Source organism: Lutra lutra, chromosome 3 (genome assembly GCF_902655055.1).
Source record: "Lutra lutra chromosome 3, mLutLut1.2, whole genome shotgun sequence".
In the NCBI taxonomy this organism is placed as follows: domain Eukaryota; kingdom Metazoa; phylum Chordata; class Mammalia; order Carnivora; family Mustelidae; genus Lutra; species Lutra lutra.
The window spans coordinates 105,915,358-105,943,251 of NC_062280.1; the positions used below are offsets into that span (position 1 = coordinate 105,915,358).

At 50.6% G+C, this 27,894-nt stretch overlaps 1 protein-coding gene across 1 annotated transcript in view; it reads left to right on the forward strand.

Annotated features, from left to right (window-relative positions):
• Window positions 1-940: 940 nt before the first annotated feature.
• The window catches only part of GLI2 (GLI family zinc finger 2), a 246,678-nt gene continuing 219,724 nt past the window's right edge, over window positions 941-27,894 (forward strand). The window contains exon 1 of the mRNA XM_047722625.1: window positions 941-1,312. The gene's annotated coding sequence lies outside the window, so the exon portion shown is untranslated. The remainder of the gene's footprint in view (window positions 1,313-27,894) is intronic.

The window sequence follows — 27,894 nt, forward strand, 5'->3', positions numbered from 1 at the left end:
TGCTCCTGAAACCAGGCTGCTCAGTTCTGGGCAGTGGTGTGGCTCGAGGGCCCAGAGCTAGTCACCCAGTTTGCTTAAACAAGTTCTTCCACACACACCCCCATACACACTTTGGCCCAAAATTCAGTTAAGGTTTTTTTTTTTTCTTCCTTCTTCCTCTCTTGTTGGGTTCTGATTACTTCCATCTGGCTGTGGCAGCTAGAGTGGAGTCTCTTAAAAAAAAAACAAAAACAAACAAAACAAACAAAAACCCTCCCTACAAAACACACATGTACCAAACCTAGAAGGCTTCTCTCGCTTCTCTCCTGCTTGCGCTCTGATGGCGACTCGTGCGAGCCTCGGCGGGGGGCGCGAGCAGGACCCCCCGGCACCTGCGCGCGCTGCAGGCTTGGAAGAGGGTCCCCACGGTGCCAGCCGCCGTCCCCCCCCCCCCACCCCGTTTGGCCTCCAGTCTCCGGCTTCCGGCCCGGCGCCCGGAGAAGCGGGCGCACTGCGAACAGCGACCCGGGCATCTCCCGGTGGAGGGGGAAGAGGGAGGTGGGGAGGGCGGGTGATTTCAGAGATTGAAAACAGAGCAGTCCCTGCGCCTCAGCTCCGGAGCTCATCTGACTTGAGTTAGCGACCCCCCACCCACCTACCCCGGCGCCTTAAAAAAAAAAAGTGTTGGAAACTGGCGCGTTCTTTCCTTCTCTGCTCGAACTTTGTTCGTAGTTGTGCTGTCTCGCCTTGGCGCTGGGGAGGACGGTCCTCGGCCGCCCCCTCCCATCCACCGCTCCCACCCCCGCGGGTCCTCTGGGTCCCCCAGGGGGCGGGGGCGCGCGGCGCGGGCTGGGGCGCGGCGCCCGGGTGTGCTGCAGCTGTGCGCGCGGGGGCGCTGCGCAGTCCGGGCGGCGCTGATGGATTGCAGGAGTGCCGGAGCTCGCCAGCCGAGGCAGCAGGGCTCCGCGGACTTTTTTTCAAACTCCCATCAATGAGACTTCGAGGAGGAGCGGGAGGCGGCGGCGGCGGCGGACACGCAGGAAGGCGAGGAGGAGCTGGGGAGCCAGAGGAGCCGCAGGAAGGAGCGCGGGCCGCGCGGCGCGCGGAAGACTAGGGGAGCTGCCGGCTCGCGGGCGGTAGGGGCTGCTGGGCCCCCGCCCGCCTCTCGGTCCCCTCCCCTGCCTGGCCCTCCCCGCCCCAGCCGGACTGAGCCCCGGTACACTGCAGCCTGCGGCGGGTCGCCGCGCCAGCGAAGTTGGGATGGGGGCCCGAAGCCACCGCCCGGCGCCCCGGAGGCCACCTGCGTGCTAGAGGCAAACTTTTGTCTCCCTCGGTAAAGTTGCATTGGCCTTCTTTTGCTTGCTCTGCGTTGCGAAGTGCCCCCAACCCCGGCCGAGCCCGGGCCGACTGGGATGCTGCGCCGATTCGGAGGGTCCTTCGGCCGCGTACCCGCGCCACCGCACGGGGATCGGGGGAACCGGGCTTGGGGGGCTGAGGGCTGGCGAGAGGGCCCCGCTTCGGGCTCTGGCCAAACCATGGGGGGACGATAGTAGGGTCCGGGACTAGGAACTCGTGCCCGGGGGCGATTTTGCTTCCCTCTTCCTACCTGGAGGAAGAGCCTGTCCTCCCCGGGTGCACAGCCTAGCCGACCCCCACCCCGTCTTCACCGCGCCCGAGCCCCGGGCTGTTTTTGTGGGAGATGGTGGGTAGCACCGCAGGCTGGGATGCTGCAAAGCTCTCGGGGGTGGGCAGTGGGAGCGTGTCTTAGGGGTGTGTAGAGGGACTGCAGCCTGCCGCTTGTGAACTTCTAACTGCACTTCTCCGCGCTGCCCGTCGCGGAGCCCTGCCTTTCTTTCTTCCTAGCTCCTTCCTCCCGGTCTACAGGCCCTGTTGCCCCCCTCCCCCTCGGTCAGGCTCTCCTCTTCGGCCTCCCTCCTTGCTTCTTTCCTCCAACTCCTCCTCCTCCCTTGCCCTCCGCCCCAAGATCCGCTTGACTTCTCGAAGGGATCCGCACGTAATCCCTGGCCCCGTCCTCGGGTCCCCCCACCCCTCACTTTCCTCCCCGCCCCCACTCATCATCCCCCCCCACCAACCCCCCAAGGGCCAATCTCTCAACAAGTATATTTGCTGAGGAATTTGAAAAATCCACTACTGCAACTTGATCTGTGTGTGATGGATGGGGAGAGGAGCGTAGAGAGTTGGGCGCCAATCCTATTAAGGGTTTAGAGAGGGGAGCGTTTTTTCCCCTGACGGGGGCGGGGGCGGGGGGGGGATAGGGAGGGGTGGAGGAAGGGAGCGTGTACTTGTGAGTGTCTGAGTGTGAGTGCGCCCGCCGCGTCGGGGAGCTGGAAGCCCACCCTACTCGGCGCCTTTTCAGCCCGGCAGTAATTGCTGTCATTTCCTAGGAAACCCGACTTTTACAGCGCGAGGAGCTCGGGATGGAGCCCGCGCGCTTCAAGCCCGGTGATCGTCGGCAGAGGCGTTTACGGGCCTCCACAGACCTCCCCCACCCCTTTTCTAGGGTGTCTCTCTCTCTCTCCCCACTCCCTTCTTTTCGGTATAATTTTTTATTTGGCTCTCTGGGTAGATTCCCGCTGGAAAAGTAGACCCTTAGCAAGTGTGGTGCAGGGCCCTGGGGCGGGGGGGTGTTTTATGCGCCGCTCTGCCCTCCCAACCCGGGCATCCCGCTGGGTGCACGGCCTCTGGCGCGGGCTTTGCAGCCCAGTGGCCGCGGCGGAATCCTGGGCCCCAGCCCCGCCGCCCTCGCCGGGCGTGTGAAGGTTTAATCCCGACAGCTTCAGATAAAGGGAGCAGTTGTAAAACGCTCATACGCTGTTTGCAGACGAGGCTCTGGGGGATGTTGGAGAATTTGAAAGTAAACGTTTCCCTCACAAGCGGCATAAAATAGTGTTTAAACAAATATTGTATTGGCATGCTCAGGGGGCTCAGTGCCAAAAAGTAAAGTAAATAAACTGTGAAATCCAAAATATACAGCGGTGGAAAGCGGAGGGATAGGAGGACTCGTCGCAAGTCCCCCTGATGAGCTCTGTTTGCTCTGGCCACTTCACCTACAAGCCCCCTCCCCGCCCATTTCCTTACCTTGGCTGGGGGTTTCCTTCTCTGGGCTTCCCAGTGTCTGGGGGTAAGGCCTCCCTGCGCCTGGGAGCTTGGCTTTGCAGTGGCTTAGTCGGGAGGCAATTCATAGTGTGGCTACCTGGGCTGGTCTCCCCCCAGGGGAGGGGTGGGAGACCCTGGCCTTGCTTGGCTGCTTTTAATTTTGATGTTCTTTATTTAGGCTTTCCCCAGCTTCTGGTGTGCCCTGGGGCGTCAGGTCTAAAATGTAGAATGTAGACTTGCAGAAGCGAGCCTTCCAGGCCTCCCTTGCTGCTGGTTCCTCTAACTGCACTCCTTGCTTCTCTTCCTTCAGCTTTCTTGCTTTCGTTTTCTGGGACCTGCTGCTTCTCCCTCCCACGGACGGAAGGTTGGAGGAAATTGTGGGGATGTTCTCTCCTGGATTTAAATTCCATTCAGACCCAGACAGAAGGAAAGTTGTCACTTGTCTGAGAGTTGCAAAGTGAAGTTAATGTTCTGTAATCTTGCGGATGGTCTTGTGTTTTTCCTGCTGCTTGGAGAAGTCTGATTTCGGGAGGTTATTTAGTGGTTCTAGGGAGACTGACACTAATGCGGGAAGATCACTGTGGAGGCATAGAGCCCACCTGCCCAGGAGCTAGCCCTTGGGGTGAACTGGCCAGCTCTCTTCTGTGGTCAGAGCAGTCTGTTTGCAAAGTCAGTGGGTGAGGCTGAGAGTAAGAACCCCCCCCCCCAAATACCAGGGCCAGGCTGGAGAGGAACAGGGTGGGACCGGTAGAGATGTTTTTATCCACTGTGGGAATTATTCTGAGGGGAATTTGCAGTGTTCAGACTCCTCCAGCAGAACTTTCCCCCCGCCCCCCCCCCCCCCAGGCTCCTCTCCAGCTTGCACTAACCCTGGCCTGGCCATGGCCTTGGAGGGAAATTTGGACTTGGCCCACCTTGAAGTATGTGTGGAATTAGATGAGGCCTTTCTGGAGCACCACTCCACTTTCTCAGGGGCGCTCCTGCTCGCTTGTGGGGGGAGCGTCGGACAGAGGAAATCCCTTGAGTTGCCTGGTCGGAAGAGGGGACCACAGGGCCACTGGTCAGCAGCTCCTTGCCTGGCTGTGGGGGTCTTGGAGGCTCTGTACTGTAGCTGGCTTGTTTGCACTGCCGACTGAAAAATACACAAATACTTCATGCTTTTTGTACTCCCACAAGTGCCCTGTACACAGTGCAGCCCGTAGGGCTGGATTAGCAAGCCGGGGGATTCAGCAGGCAGGCAGACAAAATTGGATATTTGTCTAATAAACACCCTTCTTACATTGGGGCCTCTCTCCCGGCCACCCCTCGGCAGGGGGATGGGGTGGTTCACCCCACAGATGCCAGCAATTCCCTTTAAATGAGACCAGGAGATTGTCATGTGCCCTCTGAAACCCCTACACACCCCACTGGCTTGTTAACGCTCAGAAGGGAGTCCTGCATCCTTCTGTCCCCTAGGGGTGTGGCAGCTTGCCTTTTCTTGGGAAAGTGTGTGTTCAGCAGGACTTCCTTTCATCTGAAAGACGCTCCCTCCTGACGCTGGCTTGAGCAACCTGTCTGGCTTCTTTAGGCTGGGGTGTGTTGGGGGGGAAGGTCCTACCTGTGCCAGGGCCCATTCCCGGGTGCACAGGGCAGGGGTGGTGGTGGTGGTGGTGGCAGCGGTACCGGCTGGGGGTGGGGGCTGGCCAGGGCAGGTGGGGCCTCGCCCTGGACAGCTGCAGCTGCTCCCCGCTGGGCCAGGGCCCTTTGAAAGGGAACCCCAGGGAAGCAGTTCCCCCCTTTCTTCTTTTCAGTAAGTGTCAGAGGCACGGACAAATGAAACACATGAAGAATGCCAAAGAGGGGAACTAGTCTCAGATTCCAGAAAATTCGGAGGCGGACTAGGTGTTTGTACCGACCACCAGAATATGCAGCAATTTCCAGTGAACGAGGCTTACTGGAGTCTAAAGACCTCGGGGAGAGGAGCTACTCTGTAATTGTCTCCTCAGGCTTGCTTAAAAGACCCTAAAGGAAGGGGACATTGGTGTTTGGTAGTGTCTGTTGGAAAAGGGCAGTGGCTTTGTGGTTTTCAAATAAACATAGGACACCAGACTCAATATTAGTCATTTTCTCTAAAATTAATTTGAGTGTTTGCTTTGGAATATAGGGTTAAAAAAAACCCAAATCATTGTTCATTGTTTTTAGATTTCAAGCGTGACAAAAGTATCCTTAACCTACAAAACTTTGTTGAAAACTCTGAAAAAAATGCACCAATAAGAACAGTATACATTCTTCGGGGTTAATATCTTATTTATCCTAAGTCCTTCACAAACAGAAGCATCCTCAATTATCCTGTTTGTGTTCTGATTCTGGTTTCCTTAAAAACATGCCAAGTGGGGGAACATAACTCAGTTAAGATGGGACCAAAGGGTACATCTTAAACCGTTTTTGAGGTTTTTTTTTGAATTCAAATTGAATAAGTCAATGCAGTTTTGTGTGTGTGCATGTGTGTTGTTAAAAAAAAAAAAACAGGTTGCTGGGAAGTGTGTTTTAACTGTGAGTGCCCGGTTTCAAGCATTTGCATAAGAAAAAAGTTTTAGTGCATTTGCTATTGTCTTGAATGAAGAGTTTCAGCAAAGGGAAGGAAAGCCACCGAGGGGTGATGGTCCACCGAGATTCTTCTGCAGGCCCAGCTTGTCATCTGCTGCTGAAATCTGTGATCGGATATCACTTTTATCTGCCTTTTCCATTCTCCGGCCTTTTTCACACGTTCACTTTTGTCAAGGTTTATTGATTATGTTTTCTTCTCTGCAAATCTGTGGAAAATTTAATGAACCAAAAACAGCAGTGAAATAAAGGGGACTTTTTATTCATTAGCACGGGATTGATTTCCCCCCTTGGGCCGAGGGCCCCTGGCCTCCTGCGAGTGAAGGGGGGAGAGGGGGGAAACGGGGGAGGAGGGAGGAGGAGGGCGGTGGCGGTGTTTCAGGCTGAGGCGGGGCCTCCCCAGGCCTGTGGCCTCCCCGCTGACCAGCACTGGGGAGCCTGGGGCTCCTGTCCCGACTGAACATTCAAAGGTTGGAGAGGATGGCTGTTCCTGGTCAGCCTGAGTCTACCGCGCTGCAGACCCCCAGCCTCATCCTCCAAGATTTCTGATTCTAGGGAGCTTTGGGCCAGGGGCGAGTGGACATGGATATTTGTATTCCCCAAACTTACAAACCAGTTGAGTGCCAGCCTAGGCCTTCCCGGGGACACAGTTAAGTATCTCTCTTCCTCCAGCCCTGCTTGCAAACCTGTAATTAAGCAAAGCCCCTGGTGTGATTACACTTCGCTGACTCGGCGGGGTTTGGAACCGCTTCCCTCTACGAAAGAGGGTGAACTCTTACTCTTTCCAGAGGCTTCTTGGGCAGCTTGTGGTACATCCAGTTCTGGAGCACATATGTCTGTCTCTCTTAGCCCTACTCTTCTTTCTCCCCTGCTCTCTCTCCTCTTTGTCTCCTTTCTATCTTTCTCCCCCGCCCCTTTCTGCTCCCTCCCACCTCCTTCTGCTTTAACATCTCTCTTCACCCATTTCCTCTTTCGTGGCTTTATTTCTTCCCCTCTCTCCCCATCTCCTCCCACCCTCTTTGTCTCTCTCTCCGTCTCCTTTCCTTCTTTTCCCTTCTCTCTACTTTCCCCTCCTGTCCGGGACACCCACTCCCGCCTCTCACCCCCTCCCCTTGCCACCCCGCCGAGGGCTGGCCCGGGAGGCTGCGCGCCCAGGCCGACGGGACCGTGCCCGCGTCTGGGGGACATTCGGTGCCCCAAGTGCCGGCCGCGCGGCCTTCCTCCCACCTGCCCGCAGGCCTGGTCTGCGGCGCCGGAACAATGGCCACATTGTCCCGCGGGCGCACCGGCAGCCGCGGGCGAGTGGCCGGTGGCGGCAGGCTGGACCGTGCTCGTGGCGAGTCGGGAAGAAAGCCAGCGGGCCAGATCCCAGTGGGTCCACGCCGCTGCCGCCTTTGTCGCTGCGCGAGCGCCCCAGAGCGCGCGGGCCCCGCTGCTCCGCACCTGGGAAGCGCGCGGTTTGCCAAAGCTGCGGCCCCGGCCCCCCACCCCTCCCCCGCTCCCGAAGGGTTGGCTCGCCCCCCCCTTCCCGGGGGCGGGGGGTGGGGTGAAAGGGGTTCCAGGTCAGTTCAGTTTGCAGAATGGATTGAGATCATTTCGCCAGAGCCAGGAGACAGAGGGGCCATGTTTCTGACGCCACCAAACTTCTGGTGGCGTCAGAAACTTTCTGTAGGGCATATGGGAGGCTGACTACAAGCAAGAAGGCGTCCCGTAGCCCTGTCCCCACCAGAAAGGCAGGAAAGGAGTGGTGGTCTCTCAGAATTGTCCTCCCCCTCCCCCCACTCGTCTTGACCTGCACGGATGCGAGACCTCTTAGTTCAGAAAAAGAAAGATCTCTGAATGCTTAGGGTGTTAAAAGAGCATCCGTCCCAGGGTCCAAGCAGACGCTGAGGCGTGCTTCTTTGTGCGGTGGACAATGCAATAAGTCAGCCTGACTTTTGAGCCACATTTATAAGGAACTGTAAGGGCCGCTCAAGTACACTTGTGCTAAGTTGAATTGATTGAAATTTAATGGCGGTTAGTGGCGATGAATGGTAATGATTTTCCAGCGTATCTTTGGCATACTTGACATTAATAACCAGAGAGTGGGTGCCTATGCTCACCGAGAGCCTGCCACACACGTGAGGCTTAGCATTATTCATTTCCTTCGCCTCCTTCCTCTGCTCAAATCCTTTTCCTCCTCACCATAATTCAGTTGTTCGGATGATTTAAAAAAAAGGGTGGGGGGAAGGAAAGAGAAAAATCTTTCTCCATTGAGTATGTACGTCATGTCAACATAATTTTGAGCTCATGATTTTTTTCAATTCCTACATAAATCAGCTTCTAATATACAGAATGTGATGAATTTGTTTCAGCTGCCATCATGAATTAGTGTTATGCAAATAGGAGCTTTGCAGGTGAAATGATTTACTAAATAATTTCAACTTCTAATATTTAAACTCATTCATTATGTTGGGAGTTAAAAAAAAAAAGTCCATATTTTTAAACCTGAGATGGGGAGATTAATATATAAGTATTTGCAGTGTGAGGCAGACCTTAATGGCCAGAGAATAGCTCTTAATTTGTTGATTCTTTCTTTGCGAATCTACAATTCACCAAACAGTGGCTTAAGAAGAAGGGGATAGAAGTCTTCCCAAGTTTCTTGTGGGGGAGGACACAAATGCATTTAAATAATTCCAGCATGATTAGCAAAGTAACATAACCCATGGGATTGAACTAGCTCTGCTTTGGGAACCAAGAGGGGCTTCCCTTTTGAACTGATCTTCAAAGAGGAATATGACCCAACCCAGGTGGAGAGGGTCAAGGGCCTTTGATGTCCCCTACCTGCATCTTTGTCATTTGCTAGGAATCCTTCCTTACATACATCATCTTTCAGGCTGTTTTCCTCTGGCAAGAGTTGAGGCAGAGAGTTAGTGAGATGGATGAGTGCATATGAAGGAAAATTAGCCAAACCCTTGGGGTTACCCTGAGGGAGAGGGAGAGCTGCTGACCCTGTGCAAGTTCCTTTGATTCTGGAAGGGGGACCTTGACAAAGGTCATCTATGATGCCTTGGCTTCAGAATCCCGGGAGCCAGGACACCCCGTCTCTCACCGCCCACCCTAAGAATCAGACAGTAGGCAGGGTGGGAGGGCCGGAATCTGGAGAAAGTGTGGGTCTCCCTCACTCTGTAGTGAGGTGCTGCTCAAGGACTATGTCCCACTTTCCCACCAGTCATTCTCCCTAGCCCACAACAGGGCTTGGGCACCTCTGGGATGCGGTCATGGTGTGACATGTAGATGGGCATGAACTTGAGGACATTGGTGGGTGGCGGGGGTAGTGATAGCCTTTTCAGACTTTCTTGAAGGCTACAGACAAGCCAAAGGAGGGGTGACACATAAATATGTCTTGGATCTCTGAAGATAAGGGGAGAGTTTTGACTTGACTTCTCCAAAAATTGAGGTCATCGTGGTCCGATGACAGGTTGAAGGCACATCACTCAGACATTTCTGCAGACTGGGGTAGGTTATGCTATGGTGATACATTATGTGTCCAAGCTGTGACAGCATATTTAGGGCCGGCCCTTGCTGTCTACGGAGATCAAGGTGAGGGGACGTGCCTGGTGTCCCTGGACTGAGTGTGTGCATGTCTTGCCTTGCTTATGTAGGGAAAGGAGAAATTAGGCTCCACCGCTGCACAGTGAGGAATTTTCAGGTTTGAGTGTAATTCAGATGTCTTCATCTATGGAAATGTATATGATAATGTGTATAATATAGTCTGTTGCTCAAATATGTGATATAGTATGTTAAGTTGCTCTTCCCATTCAGTGTCAATGTGGGATGTGTGATCTGTATATACATTTATTCTGAAATACGTATACATTCATAAGTCCCTTAACTATCAGATCCCTCCAAGAATGAGATATTTTTTCCTCCTCCCAAGATGCACTTCTACAAAAAAGAAATAGCACAAAAGAATGAAGTCAGAAGTGGAAATGAGTTACAGAGGCAAATCGGAGAATAAGGCCTCAGGCACCTCTAAGTGGGGTTTCTGGGACTCCTGGATGAGATTCAGATTTAGGTAGGAAGCTTGTTAAATATGCAGATTTTCAGGCCCCAGGGAGTACCTACTGAATGAGAGAGAATTCTTGTCAAGAGGGGTTCTGAGATCTGCATTATCTGGAGGATTTTTAGGGTGAGGTAATGGGGATTAGTGTTTTCTTTCTGTGCTGTCCTCGATTCCTTGGTGACTTTTGCATTGAAAAGGGATAACATTGGGGTCTGTAAAGCTGGATGGATAACCCAGGATGGGTCTCAGCAGATTGTTAAGACTTTTAGCTGCGTGATCAGCTTCTTATTTGAGATAGAGCAAGATAGAGAGAGAGAACACACGAGCAGGGCAGAGGGGCAGAGGAGGAGGGAGAAGCAGGCTCTCCGGTGCTGAGCAGGAAGCCCGACATGGGGGTCGATCCCAGGACCCTGGGATCATGCCCTGAACTGAAGGCAGACGCTGAACCGGCTGAGCCACCCAGGCGCCCTGACTCCTTTTTCTTTCCTGTGTTAAGAACCCTCCTTTGCGTAGAGACAGCTGCTGTCTCCGTGCTCATGGGCGAAGTGGCCAGAAGCGGGACCCCCTTACCGCCCAGTTAGGTGTTTCACAGTTTGAGCAGACATTCTGGAAGTTCCACCCACACCGAGGCTTGACTGAAAGACCTACCTTGTGGGTGTCTGTGGCTTCCAAAGGAAGGTAGGAAGGAGATAGTCCGGCAGGAGTGGGCGTGCGGAAAGGAGCGGATGGCCCAGGCCCTGCCCACGCGGCGCTGGCCTCGGGCCTGGGGGCCAGAAGGAGCCTGCCCGCAGGGGAGAATGGCCCACGGGGCGAGTCTCCCCCACCTCTGCCCAGATCATGTGCACCTGCGAGGTCAGCTGGCCCCCTGAGTGCCCTGCAGTGCCGCCTGGCATCCCATCCCCGTCACAGCTCGCCGTCCTTGCACACTTCCTTGGCGTCACTGTCTTTCCAGAACATCCTGTCTCACTATGACTTGAGTCATCCTCAAAGGAAGAAGGCACAGAAGAGCCTGGAAGGAGTCTGACGCGTGCAGAGCCTCTGAACATCAGCACCTGCCTGGTTTCTCTCAAGCCCTTGCTTTTCAGCTCAGAGTGTGTGTCCCGACAGCTGCCTGACTGGTGTGTTTTAGTTTTAAATGAGGCTGCACTTGAGAGCCCAGCAGGGTCCCCACTCAAGTCCAGGGTCCCAGGACCGGTGGCCTTTCCCGTGAGTGAGGCCTGGCTGGCCTTGGACCCTCGGGTCCCCACAGGCCTTTGGCTCCGATGGCGTGGGCCAGCCTCCAGGGCCTTTGTGATCTGTAGGGTCCTGCTTTGCAGACAGTTCACTTTGTGTGGATGCTTCAAGTGCCCTGGGCAAGGACTTCAGGAGAACCTGAGAAAAGAAAACTTGGATGCCTCTGAATTTGGGACTTAGGACTTGTGGACCCCCTGTCACCCTTGGTGTGGCTGGTTCAGATGGAGGCTGTTGGGAGGCATTCGGCAGGTCTGAAGTGCAGTATGGTCTCCTGTCCATGTGTGCTCAGCTCCTCTGGGTGCTCTGTGGGAAGAGGGAAGTGGGATGTCCCTCTCCTCCAGGGCTCTACGGTACAGCTCCTGGGTGCCAAACCTTCCAGATCCAGCCCTCAGTCCCAGGCCCTGCAGGCCCCTCAGGCCCCCAGCACTCCACCTGGCTGTCTTACCAGGAAGGGCTGAGCCCCCCCATGCTCTAGTGTGGTACTTCCTCAATTGCCATCCCCGGGCATCTTCAAGGGGCCCAACCTTGACTGGGTCATAGTGGCAGGAAGAAAAGCCAGAAGCAGCTTAAGGCCAATGGTGCCTTTGGAATCTGGCTTGGAGGCCTGGGTGTGTTGAACTGGAGGGTCTTAGGTGACCACCTCCTCTGCCTGGATCCCCACCACCCACCTGTGTGGTATGAGTCCTGTTCATGCTTTCGATGATTTCAGCTGGGAGAGCCAAGCTCCTAGACCAGTGCCTAGGGCATCTACTACCAGTGTCATGGGCATCTACTAGGCATCTACAGAGCTGGCTGCCTGAGTGAGCACTGTGTGTACCCCTCCAGTCACCTGGTGGCTGGACCAGCCAGGTAGACAGAGCAGTGCATGGGGCAGGCCTGGGTCTCACCCACAGCCCTGCCCAGCCCAGCTCACCCTGTGGGTACCTCAGGCTGTTTACCAGTAGTCTTGGCCCTGTTGATCCCTCTTCTCTTTCTGTTTCTTTGCGTTTCCCTTTATTTAGGTTTAAAATTCTTATCTTTGCATGGCTAGGGGCTCTGTGTTCAAGGTCTGGGCTTTGATTTATCACTTGGGGATTCAAGCAAAGCCTTCTCTTCTGATGTAAAAATATGAAAAACAACAACAAAATATCTTTCCCACAAGATCTTAAGGCTCAGGTGTGCTTTTTTACAAAAACACCCCTGAGAACTACAGAACATAAAGAGGGAAATTTCATTAAATATCCTTCTAGTCTCTTTCTGTTGTTTTATATGAAATAGTATTTCTGCCCTGTATTTTCTTACAAAACTGAAGTGACATTGTGTCTAGTCGCTAACTCTTGATTCACTCAACATTATATCACAGACATTTTTCCATGGTTACTAATGAGTAATTTCTATTCATGTGGGGTCTTTCTGGGCAACATAATATTCCTTTACCTGCCTCTATTGTATTTTTATTTTACTCTCTTACATGGTTGGATATTTACATTGTTTCTAGTTTATTTATATTTATATTTATATTGTTTTAATTAGCATGAAATGTATTATTTATTTCAAGGGTACAGGTCTGTGAATCATCAGGCTTGCACAATTCACAGCACTCCCCATAGCACATACCCTCCCCAATGTCCATCACCCAGTTACCCTATCTCTACCTTCCCCCCAACCCCCCAGCAACTCCTCAGTTTGTTTTGTGAGACTAAGAGTCTCTTATGGTTTGTTTCCCTCCTGATCCCATCTTGTTTCATTTTCTCCTTCCCTACCCGCCACAACCCCCTGCCCTGTCTTTCAAATTCATCATATCAGAGAGATCGTACGATAATTGTCTTTCTCTGATTGACTTATTGTGCTCAGCATAATACCTTCTAGTTCTATCCATGTCATTGCAAACGGCAAAATTTCGGGTTTTTTTTTTTTGATGACTGCATATTATTCCATTGTATGTGTACACCACATCTTTATCCATTCATCTGCTGATGGACATCTAGGTACTTTCCATAAGATTTTATTTATTTGAGAGAGAGCAAGAGGGAGGATACAGGGGCAGAGGGAGAGGGGGAAGCAGGTTCCCCACTGAGCAGGGAGCACAAGGCCGGGCTCAATCCCAGGACCCTGAGATCATGACCTGAGCCAAAGGCAGACACTTAACCACTTAACTGCAGAAACCCCTTGATTGTTTCTGGTTTTTGTTATTATAGATGATGCTGGAATAGATGTCTTTGATGTAAATGTTTGCCTGAAATTCTGATCGTGACTTTAGAATAGATTTTGAAAAGTGGTCTAGCTAGGCCAAAGTACTTGGACAGCTAAGAAGCCATCATTAGGCCTTAGTGGATTTCCATTGGTAGCTTCGGGGGAGAGATTGAAGATGCTGGCTTGAGGTTTTCAGAAGAACTATGTACAAATCCAGGAAAAAAAGTTACTGAGTGCCTTCTGCACGCCTAGAAACATACAAGTCACTTGCAGACTATGATCTCATTTTGTAGATGGATAGAATGAGTCTTGCAGACTCATAATCTTCATGTTTACCTGTCATTGGGAGGAAGAGCCCTGAGCAGAGTGAGATTTACTCTCTGGCTGTGGCTTCTGAGTGCTGCCCTGGGAACAGCTTGGCCACAGCACCGTTTCTCAACCAGGGCGATTTTCCCCCAGGGGTCATTTGTCAATATCTGGAGACATTTTTGGTTGTCACAGCTTGGAGGGGTGTGTGTGTGTGTGTGTGTGTGTTCCTGGCATCTAATAAGTGTGTTACTGGCATCTCGTAAGTAACTGCTTTGCCAGCCCCCACAACAAGGAATTATCTAACTCCAAATGTTACCAATGCTACAATCGGGAAACCCTGGGGGAGCTGTCAGCAGCTAGGGTTTCTTCCCTGACCCATGCACCAGGACTCTGGTCCTCTTCTCGCCGGGGCTGGCAAAGCAGGCAGCAGCACATTTTCACACCTAGCTCTCACACTGGGCTGGAAATCTTCAACTCTCTTTTCTGTGCCTTGAATTGGAAACAGTGTGGTCACTGCCATCAGGAGGAATTCCTTGAGCAATCCATCAGTCAATCAGCTAGCACTTACTGGAACATCTGTTATGTGCCTTGCGCTTATTAAGCTCACCACCGGAAGCACACACCTTGCTAACTTGGTGAAGAGCCGCTGGCCTCTGAGATCCCAGCAGGGTTCTCAATTGTGCATCTTCTTCCAAGAGTCTCCATGCCTAGTGGGGAGGCTACATTAGAAAAGCCATGAATTGGTCAGTGTGACCTCAAAAGACAGCTAGAGAGGAATGTTGCCAGGAGCAGGGATTGCCCTCAACTGTTGTCAGAGAGAAACTGGATATGTTTGTTTTTTGGGCCCCAGTCTGGTCGGTTTCTCGCCTCACGATGAATTTTATACCGGGCTTTTCCTGGCAGCTACGAGTCAGGGACTGCGGGGTCCTGGGTCAGAATAATGGGAGATCCTGGGGTGGGGGCCTTTTGGCAGTGGCTCATGTGTTCAACTAAACAGTGGTCCCTGAGCATTCCTGGAAGTCTTCTTCCAGAAGAGAACCAGAATGGGTCTCCAGGATTGGGACCTTGCCATGGAGGGGCAGGGGACGGAAGGACAGTCCAGGCTGAGCAACTCGGGTGAATGATGGACAGAGCATGGCATTTCTGGAACCTAGCGGGGGGGTCAGTGTTACTTGTAGGGTAAGGCGAGGAGAGGGGCTCTGGCAGTCTGCAGAAGGATCCTGCATGAGAGCCTGGGGATGCTTTGAAGGGGTGGCTCTGTGATCCTAAGGATGTCCCTCGTTATCTGTGGGTTAACTTCAGGTCATGAGGCATAAGCACACAGGAACCCAGGTTCTTTGGGGGATGGGGCATTGGGCAGCAAAGTAATTCTCTGTCCCTTGGGTTTGGCTTGACTCAGTTTCTCCAGTTTTTTTTTTTTTTGTTCTGCAAGGGAGGCCAGGCACACCAGTGGAAAAGAGGGAATTCCCAGCAAATATGCACCTACTGCTTCTCATTCTAGTAACCTTTGTCCATCTGTAGGCAAGAGCTTTGCCTATTTGTGACCTACTCCTTGAAGATAACTCCCCACAAAGACCTCTTGTTGACCCTGATGGCTGGTGGAAAAAGGAAGAGAAGATGAATCTGGTTCTTAGAACACTCCTCAGAATCCTCAGGAGCACTTTCAGTGCTTCGAGGGTAGTAGGGGTCACCATCCATCCATTCATCTTCCCTACATACATCCATCCATTCATCTTCCCTGCATCCATCCATCCATCCTTCCTCCATCATCTGTCCATCCTCCCTCCATCACCCATCCATTCATGCTTCCCCCATCACCTATCAGTCTGTTCAGCCAGCCAGCCAGCCAGCCAGCCAGCCTTCTGTCTTCATTCCATCCTGATCTTCCATCCATCCATCTGTTATTATCCATCATTCATCATCCTCCATCCTTCCTGCATCTCTCATCCATCCCTCCATCTATCCATCCTCTCTCCATCACCCATCCATTTATGCATCCATCCTCCCTTCATCCATCCATCCGTCCTTCCATCCATCTATCCATCTTCAATCCATCCTCTATCTTCCATCCATCCATTATTAATCAACTATCCATCCATCCATCCTCCATCCACTGATAAGGATTTTAAAGGCCTTTGTTGTTGGTCCCTGGCATATCTCTCCTCTCCTATCCATGAAGCCAACAACTCAAGTGTCACCTCCTTTGTGGAGCCTGTCCTGCATCAGACCTAGGCTCCCACTTGTCTCTGGACTTTTCTCTTGCTTATAACACTCATTAAAATTCTCTTGCAGTTGTCTCTTTGTGTTTGGTAAATGTTTGTTGATAAATGAATTTTGGGGGATTTTTCAGTGGGAGAAAATGGCATTTGTTCAACGTCCTTTGATACCTCTCCTAAGAAATATAAGTCAGCCAAGCAGTCTCCAGATTGGTGACCTTGCTTTGAGAGAGTAAGACCAATTGTTGTCAAATGCTTCGTTTGTAATATAGCAAAGTTGCATTTTTATATAATTTAAAACATGTGTTGTATAGCTCATTTGAGCTCCACACATAGTTTCTGTGTACAATATTTTTACACGCACTTGGAGGGACATTTAGGTGGGAGGCAGGTTGCGTTGGTGGAGAAGGTCTTAGAGATGTGGTGCGGTAACCAAGGCTCTAGCCTGGCTTTGCCTGAAGTTTGCACGAGAACTTCTTAGGCAGGCATGGCTCTCCTAGCTTATTCCTTGTGAGTCAAATGAGGCGGTTGGGTTAGATCATTTCTGCCATGATATACGGGGCTTGGGATCACAGTTTCTCTGTTGCGGTGATTAGAGAAGGTTGCATCTAGGGTTTGCATACTCAGGGGTGGGCACTTCACTGATTTACCTGAGTAAGGAAGCAGCCCTTGACCTTTGCATTGCCACAGGAAGTGCTCTCGTCTTTTTTTTTTTTTTTTTTAATTTTATTATTTATTTGACAAAGAGCACAAGTAGGCAGAGAGGCAGGCAGAGAGAGAGTGGAGGAAGCAGGCTCCCTGCTGAGTAGAGAGCCCGATGCAGGGGTCTATCCCAGGACCCTGGGAACATGACCTGAGCCCAAGGCAGAGGCTTTAACCCACTCAGCCACCCAGGCACCCCGTGCTCTCGCCTTTAAGTGCTCTTCTACTGAAGGACCTTTGAGACTGTGTACTGCTTTGGCAAACACCACCACAGGTGTGGGACAGGTGCTCGGGTCCTGCCAGGATGATAGCTTGATCTATGTGGGGAGAATTTTCATTAGCATTTTACAGAAGCTACGGGGGCTTTCTGGTTTCATTGGAGTTGTCCAAATTCCCAAAGGTAGAACAGTCAGGGGCACAGCTCCCCTCTCCTCCCTAGGGTTGGTTTCCCATCCACAGGGGGCTCTGCTATAATCTCTGGGAGGAGGACAGGGCACAGCCTTTTTCTCAGCAGAGACCCCCTTCGCCTGGGAGGCCCCTCCGTGGCAGCCTGGACAGTGGGGAATGCGGACCCACCGTGAGCCCCAGCCTGGCTGCTTCATCTACCGCTCCGACCGCTCCTAAAGGATGTCTGTCCACTTGTTGTCCCTTCAATGACCCCCAGTTCTCCGAGGGAGAACCGTTAGTGTTTTCCCTGGGCTTGTCCTTTCCCAGGCTTGTCCCCATCCCCTTGTTATGGACAAACCCGGGGCCTCCGTGTTTCACATGACCCAGCTTGGCATTTGTTTGGCCCCCTGGCTCCAGAAGGGGACTGTCCAGATGGCTGTGGCATGGCCCTGGGGAAGGGACAGGCCTATTAGCCCTTAATTTAGAAGGTTTTTTTTCACGATCATAACTAGTTCTTCAAAAACACCTTTATATTTAAATAGTCTGAGATTATTAGTGTACTTAACTTCCTTTTTTTTTTTTTTTTAAAGAAACACAATACGATTTGTAAACTAGGTAAGAAAAAAGATTTAAAAAGAAGTAAAAGTCACAGAGACCTGAGACCCACATGCTCTTTGTGGGGAAGCCCCTTAGCACCTCCGTCCCTTCTAGACCTTTTCTGTTTGTTTACTAGTATTTTCCACACTCACAGGATCACATCTCATAGATTGTTTTGTAATTTCCTTGTGTCCATTACGACCACTTTCACATGTATGTTTTCCCGCAGATGTAAATCTTTGACTGTAACTGGTCACATTCTTTGGATAAATTTCCAGAGGTAGAATTCCCTATCAAAGGTGAGGTCATGTTTAAACTCTACTCATATTTCTAGGAAAATGGTTAAAGAGAAGTAACTGCCCCAGGGGAGAGCAGCCCAGGAACCTCTTTTTTTTTCCCCCTGTAATACAAACTTAATACAAATAAAAAAGTTTAAACTTTAAGAAATGGATAATGTGGAGTGAGAAGCCCCCCTAAATCATACTGCCTAGAGATAACTACCAACCATGGGTATGCATGCATTTTTCAGCATTTCTCAACTGACATAGACCAATACTTTATCGTCATTACTTAATTTTTACTCAAATGAGATCATATGACCAATAGTGTTCATTCTGCTCCTTGTTTTCTTTGTGTTCACCTAGCACTATGTCTTGGTGTTCTTTCCACATCTGTCCATATAGATGAACCTCACTTACTTTTCACTTGCCTGTAATTTTTATGTCTCCTTGTTTATTTAGTGAATAGTCACCTACTCACATGCTTAACCATTTCAAAAGGCATAAAGGTGTTATATCTACTTATTTAGGAGGTCTTGTTGACACTGCTGTAACCCAGCCATGCTGTCCTCCCAGGGCCAGTCACCGATGCTAGTTATTGTGTATATCCTTCCAGTAAGAAGCAAGTAGCATTAAAATGAATAGATCATCTTTTCTCCCTTTTATGCCCCAATGGAAGCTTAGTATGCAACCTGTATTACAACCTGTCTTTTTCACTTACTATTCCGTGTGAACCCATAAAGAGCTGCTTCTTCATTCTTTGTGCATGGGAGGTACACCACATATGATTGGTTCTATCAGTTGTGGGGTTTTTTTGGTCTAGTCCCTACTGATGGACACTTGGCACTATAAACAGAGTTGCATTGAACAGCCCTATGTTATTTCACATATATGAGCATATCTTTGCAGATAATCTCTTAGAAATGAAATTTCTGGACATAAGCATGGGATTTTTTTTTTTAATATGGATAGATATTGTCAGATCACTTTCATCACTTTCCATGGAGATTTACACTCCCATCAGCAACCTATAAGAACGCCTGTTTCCTCATATCCACGGCAACAGTTTTGTTATCAACCCTTTTCGTCTTTCTCAATCTGATAGTTGGGGGAAAAAAACCACGTCTCAGTGGAGTTTTTTTTTTTAAACGTGAAATTTGATAAGTTTTGTCTTATACATGCCAGCCATCTCCACGATCAAGATAGGGAACATATCCATCATCCCCAGAAGTTTCCTCGTGTCCTTCCGTAATCTGTTCCTCCCACCTCTTCATCTTCCCTAGGCCACCGCTGCTCTGCTTTCTGTCTCTGTAGATTAGTTTGCATTTTCTGGAGTTAAAGGGAACCAAACAGGATGTACTTTTTTTTTTTTCTTCCAGTCTGGCTTCTTTCACTCAGCACAGTTATGGCAAGATTCATCTCTGATGTGTTTATCCATAGCTCCCCCTTTTATTGCTGAGTAGTATTCGATCATGTGGATATACCACAATCTGTCTGTCCAGGCACCTGCTGATGGGCATTTGGGTTGTTTCCAGTTTGGGGTTATTACACATAGGCTGCTGTGAACATTTCTGTAAGAGTCATTGTGTGGGCATGGGCGTCCTTGTCTTGGGGAAATACCGAGAAGTGGAATGACTGGCTGATAGGGTAGGTGTGTCTGGGTTAGGAGGTTGATATATTTGGCTTTTTAGGAAACTGTAAAGCTGTTTAACAAAGAGGATTGTACCATTTTATGTTCCCACCAGCAATCTAGGAGAGTCCCAGTTCTGTCGTGTCCTTGCCAACACTTGGAATGGCTAATCTTTTGAATTTTAGACACTTTAATTTTAATTGACCACGTACACTCTTTTAATCATTGTAGTTTTAATTTGCATTTTCCTAATGAATGGTATTGTTTGCTTTTGGTGTGCTTTTTTGCCATCGGCATATATTGTTCGGTGTTGTGTCTTAGAAACTCTTGCTCTACCCTTGCCTTTTTCGTTTTTTTTTTTTTTTTTCCTTAAGCTTGGTTAGTTTGTTTTTTAATTATTCAGTTTTGAGAGTTCTTTATATATTCTGGATACAAGTCTTTTATCAGTTATATCTTTTGCACATATTTTCCCTCAGTCTGTGCCTCATCTTTTCATTCTATAGCTCATGCCTTTGGTATTGGGCCTGAGAAATCTTTGCCTAAACTGAGGTCACGAAGATTTTTCTCTTATGTTTTTGTTTTAGGAGTGTTGAAGTTTTAGGTTTTACATTTAGGTCTGTGATACATACCGAGTTAATATGTTAGTATCAGCTTATAATACGAAGTACGGATCAAAGTTTTTTATTTACTTACTTAGTAGCATATAGCTATCTAATTGTTCCAGGGCCATTTGTTAAAAGATTATTCTTTCTGCACCAAGTTGCCTTTGCACCTTTATTTAATAAAATATATGTATATATATAGGGGTGCCTGGGTGGCTCAGTGGTTGAGCCTCTGCCTTCGGCTCAGGTCATGATCTCGGGGTCCTGGGATCGAGCCCTGCATCTGGCTCTCTGCTCTGCAGGGAGCCTACTTCCCCTTCTCTCTCTGCTCTGCAGGAAGCCTACTTCCCCCCCCCCCCCCCCGCCTTCCTCTCTGCCTACTTGTGATCTCTCTCTCTCTCTGTCAAATAAATAAATAAAATCTTAAAAAATATATATAAATATATATATATATTTTTTTTCCTGTTTCCTTTTGATCTGTTTGTCTGTGATAACACCAACACCATACTTCCTTGATTACTGAGCTTAATAGTAAGTCTTGAGACCAGGTAGTGTTAGCCCTCCAAATTTGTTCTATTTTTTTTAATTGCTTTGGCTATTTCAGATCCTTTGGATTTTTATATGAATTTTATTTTATTTTATTTTATTTTTTTTAAGAATTATTTATTTATTTGACAGAGAGAGAGAGAGAGAGATCACAAGAAGGCAGAGAGGCAGGCAGAGAGAGAGGGGGAAGCAGGCTCCCTGCTGAGCAGAGAGCCTGATGCGGGGCTCGATCCCAAGACCCTGAGATCATGACCTGAGCCGAAGGCAGAGGCTTAACCCACTGAGCCACCCAGGCGCCCCTTTATATGAATTTTAGAATCGGCATGGCAATTTTTCCAAAACCCTACTTTTAAGATTTTGATTGAGATTATGAGGAATATAGATAAATTTGGAGAGAATTGACATCTTAATAATGTTGAGTAATCTGACCATGAACAGGGTGTATGTCCCTCCATTTTTAAGGTCTACTTTAAATTCTCTCAGCAACGTCTTAGAGCTTTTAATGTGCAGATGTTCTACATCTTTTTAAGATAGATCCTGAGCTATTTTATACCTTTCATAGCTATTATAAGTGGTATTTTAAAATTCCAATCTGCTAGCATTTCAAAATTTGACTTTTGTGTACTGTTCTTGTAACCTATTTTGTAGATTCTATCTGATTTTGTACATAAATGATCACATCTGAGAATAAAGATAGTTTTATTTTTTTCTTTGCAGTCCCTCTGCCTTTTATTTATTTATTCTGCCTTATTTATCCTGATTATGGAGCCTCTGGGACAGTGTAGACAACATGTAGTGAGGGCAGGAATCCTTGTTTTGTTCTCCATGTTGGATAAGAGAATATGGTGAATCCCAGTAACTGGGCTTTCTGATGTTAAACCAGTACTTTCTGGTTTTACTTCATGTATTTTTTTTTTTTTTTTAAGTGATCTTGAAGTTTTGGGTGGCTCAATTGGTCAAGCATCTGCCTTTGGTTCAGTCCATGATCTCAGGGGTTCTGAGATCAAGCCCTGTGTCAGGCTCTTTGCTCAGTGGGGAGTCTGCTTCTCCCTCTCCCTCTGTGCTCTCTCTCTGTCTCTCGCTCCTTCTAACTCTCTCTCAAGCAAATAAACAACATCTTAAAAAAAAATAAATTTAAGAGATCTCCACACCCAACATGAGGCTTGCTTGACCTCACAACCCCGAGATTAAGAGTTGCGCACTCAACCAGCTGAACCCGCCGGGCACCCCTTCATATATTTTGAAGTTGTGTTGTTAGGTGCATAAACATTGTGGATTGTTCTATCTTCTTGAACTCACTCCTTTATCATTGTGGAATGACTTTCTCAATCTCAGGTAATCATCTTTGCTCAGGCTTCTTTTAAGATTTTGTTTTTGCAGTTTTCATTACATTTTGAACATTCTTAGCCATTATTTCTTCAAATATTTTTTCTTACCCATCTCTCCTTTGGGGATTCCAATTACACATATATTAGGCATCTTGAAGTTTTTCCTCAGCTTTTCTTCTTTTTTAAAGATTTTATTTTTAAGTAATCTCTATACCAATCATGGGGCTATCAAGAGTTGGCTGTTCTACTGACTGAGCCAGATAGGCACCTTTTCTTTTGTAATTCTTTTTTCCCCTCTGGTTTTCATATTGGATAGTCTCCTATCCTTAACATTTCTTCAAGTTCACAGATCTTTTTTCTGGGGTGGCTAATCATCCACTAACCCCATGCAGTGTATTTTACATCTCTGGAAGTTTGATTAGGTTTTTTTTATGTCCTTGATATCTCCGCTTGACTTTTGTTTTTGTTTTTGTTTTTGTTTTTAAGATTTTACTTATTTATCGGAGAGAGAGAAAGAGAGAGTGCATGAGTGGCGCAGTGGGTAGAAGAAGCAGAGGGAGAGGGAGAAGCAGACTCTCCAACGAGCAGGGAAGTCCAGTGTGGGGCTCGATCCCAGGATCCTGGGATCATGACCTGAGCCAAAGACAGATGCCCAACCAACTGAGCCACCCCAGTGCCTCTCCACTTGACTTTTTTTTTTTTTAAAGATTTTATTTATTTATTTGACAGAGAGAGAGATCACAAGTAGGCAGAGAGGCAGGCAGAGAGAGGAAAGGAAGCAGGCTCCCTGTTGAGCAGAGAGCCCGATGCGGGACTCGATCCCAGGACCCTGAGATCACGACCCGAGCCAAAGGCAGCGGCTCAACCCACTGAGCCACCCAGGCGCCCCACCACTTGACTCTTTGAACATGTGGCATATGGTTCATATAGAGTTTTAAGACTCTAGTCTACAAATTCTAAATCCCTGTCTGCTCTGGCATGGTTTGGATTAATTGGCTATTTTCCTTATTATAACTTGTCTTTTTCTGCTTTGTTTGGCATGCCTGGTAGTCTTTGATGGATGCTAGATATTGTAAATTTTCTCTTGTGGCATGTTGAAAATTTTTTGTTTTCCTATAAATATTCTCAAGTTTTCTCTGGGGCATGGCTGATTTCCTTGGAAGGTTTCATCTTGCTGTTAAGATTGGTGAGATGGGACTGGTGCCCAGGGTAATTATTCCTCAGTGTTGTGGCAACAACCTCTGTCTTCTTTCCCCAGTGCCCTTGACTTTGGAGGTTCTGCATTCTGGCTGGTGGGCCCAAGCGCTGGCCCTGTGGTTGCTGTGGCGCTGTTCTCTCACATCCTTCTGGCTGGTTCTTTCCTTGGTTCTGGGAAAGGAACTGCATGTCCCTGTGTTCTGCACTGGGGGGACCCCTGTGTTTCCCTGGGGGGACCCCTGCAGATCGGCGATGTTCTCTCTCTGTCCGGCTCTGCCGTCTTGGCTTTCTGTCACACACACTCTACCTGCCTTCATCTCCCTGGACTTCAGTCCCATGTGAGCAGTTCAGGGAAGCCATCAGGTTCTGTTTGGGTTTGCCTCCCTGCCCTGGCTCCAGCCTCACCAGCCTGTTCTGTTACTGACTTCAGGGACCACCATCCCTTTGTTGCCTGCTGTTCAGTGTCTTGAAAATCCCTGTTTTGAATGTTTTGTCTGGTTGTTGGTGGTTTTGGGTGGGAACCTAAATCTAGTCCCTGTGATTCCATCTTGGCTGGGAGCAGAAAGCTTAGCTTGTATTTTTCTCTCTCCGAGGACCTTTCCCATTCTTGGTGGGGTAGAGAATTCTGCTGCACAGACAGTCCTTACCCTGCCTGGGCTCACAATCTGTGGGGAGAGTCTGGCTTGTCCATAGGGTTGGCCGGGTGCTGAGAGAGGCAGGGGCACCACACCGGTCCTCCTGGCCGGGCGTCCCTGAGGGAGCACGGCCTCCGAGAACGTTTGTGTGGGCCGGACGTGTGTGTGTTACTCCTAGCACCACACACAGTCTCTGAGGCCTGTCCAAGGGCTGTGTGCACAGCTGAGCGTGGGAGCCGCGTCAGGGCAGAAAACCCCAGAGTGCTTGGGCTTGCCAGCAAAGGCACTCGTTCAAGATGTTGTCATGGGGAGAAAGGGGAAAACGGAAGTGGGAAGGGCCTGGTGTGAATCATGCTGGCTGGGAGGCCTGGCTCCCCCTGGACCGGGCCTCTCAGGCCTGGATGCAGGGCCCCGGGCTTTGTCTCACCCTTCCCTCTGATAGAGTGCTGGTTCCTAGGCACAGATGTTTGGCCTGGGCCTGCCTGTGTATTCAGGCGATGGGAAGCCGGCATGAGGCAAAGGCCCAGGCCCAGGGCTCCTTTACCGTCTGCACTCAGCTGCGGCAATGGAAAATATCTGCTGGGCCTACAGCCTGAGGAACAGTGGCTGGATGAGGCCATAAGTCATCCAGCAGTCCCAGAGAGCCGCCCCTGTCCTTCTTGACCCGGGAGAGGGCTGTGGGCAGGCCCTGGGGAGCCTACCGCCCAAGGCCGGGCCAGGCCAGCAGTGGCCTCCCTGTGGGGCTGGGAACCCAGAGGGAGAAGCAGAGTGAGGGCAGCAGGACTTACAATCCAGTCCTCCCATCGTATAGAAGGGGAGGCCGAGGCCACATCGTGGCAAAGGCTTGTCCAGGGACACACAATCTGCTCCAAGGCTGGGAGCACCACTGACCTCCCCTCCTTCTCAGGAGAAAGTGGGAAGAAAGGGGGCACAGAGACTGGGAGCCGTGCCCTTCCTGTGCCCTGTCCCACATGATTCTCCCTGTACCCCACCCCACTGACAGTTTTCCCTCTTGGCTAGTAGATGTGCCACTGGCTGTGTGAGGCCACTTGGCCAGCAAGCACAGTGACAGAACTGGACTGTCCAGCCCGAGTGCCCTCTGGTGAGACACCCTGAGGAGGCCTTTGGACGAGTGAGGGGACTCAGTCCTTGGGCTGCCCCTCGGTGGTTGTCCGAGGTCCTCCTGCAGCCTTCCTTTCTGGGTGGACGTGAGTCAGTGTCTGAAGGGCCGGGGGAGACACGCTAGCTGTATACCTCTGAAGAAGGTCCTCTCCTCTTTGGGCCTGCGACTGCGTCTGTCAGGTGAAGGAGATGTTCTGGATCCTCCCAGGGCCAATACCAACTCTAGAAATTCTTGGAGGTTCCCTTTGCCCTGGGGTTTAGGCCATCTTTGGGATGCCAGCTGCAGAATGGCCCTGAAGGGGTCCATGAGGAGGGTTTGGGGTTTCCCAGAGGCTGTGCCTTTGAGGGGATACCTGAGAGTCTGCCCATTCCCAGGACCGGAAAGGACAAAGCTTTTCCAGGACTGGGAGATGGAGTGGGACCCCTCCCCCAGGGGCCTCCAGAGTGGCCTCTGGAGGTTGTGTTAGGAGACTCTAGGAGACTTCTTCCTTTTGACACTTGTGTGGGAAGTCTTGTCTTGAAGTTATCCCCGGAATGGGACCACATTTCAGTCATCAGCTGAGCTCCTAGGCGACTTGTCCCTGTGAGCTCCCCAGCACCCTGCTGCCTCCCGTCTGAGCCAGGGATGACCTCTGGCCTCCTGGCTGGGTCAGCTCTTGGACCGCAGCAGTCAATCTTTCCTTCTGGGCAGCTCTCAGACTTCAACCCTGTCCCTTTTTGCTCTGTTTCTCATGCCCTGAAGTTCTGTTTGCTTCCTCGCAAAAGACCAAAACAAAATTGCCGTGATGTTTCCAGGTCCTTCTGGAACCCTGCCCTTCAGTTCCTCTTCATTAGACGTACTTTTCTCTAGATCCTGTCCCGGGAAGTTCTGACCCGGAATGCCCTGTTGTGCAATCTGACGGGCGCTGGGAAGTCTGTCGAGACAGGGCTTGTCCTGCTCCGGGACAGTGGGGTGGGAGGAGGAGGGGGTGGTCCTGACTGGGCTGCGCTTCGCTGTGGCCACTACTGTTGCCAGACATTTTTGTGCTACCTCATTTCTGCTTTGGATCTGGGTACAGTTCCACTGGTTTTCAAAAGGGAGGAGATTGGGGTGGTGGGAGAAAGGCAGGTCGCCAAGGAGAAAGCTCACCTGTGTCTCGGACTTCATTGGATGAGAAAGCTTCAGGAACTGACCCGGGGATGGAGACAGTCAGCTGGGCTGGGGCAGTGGGAAGGCAGCCTTGGGTCTGGGGGGATCCTGGGTTCTGGGAGTGGGGCATTGGGCCTGGGGTGTCCTCAGCACGAAGTACTTTGGGAGTCCCGGCCATGCTGTCCCAGACCAGGTGCCACTCTCCTCCCCTGCCTTTCCCCCTCCTCACCTGGGCTCCAGTCTGGGCAAGAGGAGGTTGTAGCCAGAACCCAGTGGAGGGCTGAAGGCAGAGGGACACCGCCTCCTCTCCTTCACTCAAGCCCCGGGCCCACTCCTTCCTCTGCTCTTCTATCTTCCCACCTGAACTCCTTCCTCTAATTTTCACTGACAAACTCCATGTGGGCCACATGCCCTCCCCTCCCTGGGGTTGTGTTCCTGCCCGGCAGAGGGCTGACCAGTGCTGGGTGCGCCAGAGCCCGTATGGCTGTTGGCCCCCTTCTGAACAGTGATGTGGGGACCAAGCTAGCTGGGGAGACTTTGGGGGTGGTGCGTCCATTAGTAAGGTCTCCGGAAGCTTTGGGACAGTCTCTATAACACATTCAGCCTAATGTCTGCCCCATGGGAGCATCCATCTTGCTCCATCCCCATTAAAGGGGACACATACACGTTGGGTGAAGGGTGCCCCCGGGCCTGGGCAGGGTTCCTCATCTCTGACCAGGCCTGTGCTCCTTCTGGCTCTGGAGCTTGAGTTGACTCTAATGTGTTTTCTAAAACTTGGGGATTTTAGGGACCAAAGTCCCTGCCTCTTTATCCTTGGGGCCTAGAAGGGAGCTTTGGAGGCAGCACTGGCCACATCTGAGGTCCTTTACTGTCACCTCCAAGGGTCCAGTACCCATCCCTCCTCTTGGTGGCGTACCTGACCTCTGTGTATCACCATCACCACAGGGCCCTGCAGTTGTGGGAGGCAGAGGAGCTCTCCCAGGGCCGTGAAGTGAAAGGCCGCACCAAGAGGGCCGGGAGGCTCACACTCTGCCTTCCCAGGGATGCCCTGCCCTCGCCAAGGCTCTGTGGGGTCTCGTTCCCAGGGTTCCATGAATGCACCTTCTTGGTGTGTGGCTTGGGGTGGGCACTCAGTCAAAAGAGTGATGGCGGGGGCGTGCCGGTCAGCCAGGAGGGTCCCCACCTCGGCGTGGACTTTGTGGTACCCTCCCTGGGCCAGAGAGCACGGCCTCCTGAAAAGGTTGGTTTCCCTTCTCCTGAAGAAGCGAGTTAGAAAATCAGGCTAAACATTGGAGTAAATCAGGCCCAGTGCTGTTCATCTGCAGCATGGCGGATGGCAGAGACTCGGGTAATCAGAGGTGTGCCCGGCGACACCTCCTTGTCACTCCAGTGCCTCACGTTGCTGGAGGCAGTTGTCACCTGCACCGGGGACCCTGCTGAGAGTGTGTTGCCCAAGCTGGTGGCAGTCGTGGCCTTTAAGGAGGGTTGTGTGTGTTAGGCTGCTTCATGTGGAGGGGTCCAGCCCTGGGAGGTGGATGGCCCAGAGGCTGGCCAGTGCAAGGGGTACAGAGGGTGCCAAAGACTTTACCTGCATTTCTCATGGAGTGATCGCAGCGGCTCATGGTTGGGTGTCTCCTGTGGTTGGGAACGTTCTAGAGATGGAGAATCAGGGGTGCCCTGTCTAGGAGGAGCCTGCCCGGGGCCACACAGCAGTAAAGGCATTAGCTGGGATTTGAACCCAGGCCTGCTGGTGCTAGAGGGGTGGCTCTTTCCCCCTCACCACGGTCTCCGGCTGAGTGACAGAGATGGGGGTGAGGAGAACCACAAGCAGGGAGGGAGTGAAGAATCACTGGAGGGTCTCAGGAAAGCAACCATCTCAGCACCTTCTAGTCTGTGAGGAGCATGTTCTCATCCGTGATTGACTCAGCCACTGTCCCTCCATCCTTCTCTCTTCCTCCTTTCTCTGTCTCCATCCGTCGGTCCATCTATCCATCTATCCAATGAGCATTGATTGAGCACCACTGGGAGCCAGCTCCATGCTGGGCTTTGAGAACATGACATCGAATAAGACCTGGTTCTTGTCCTCA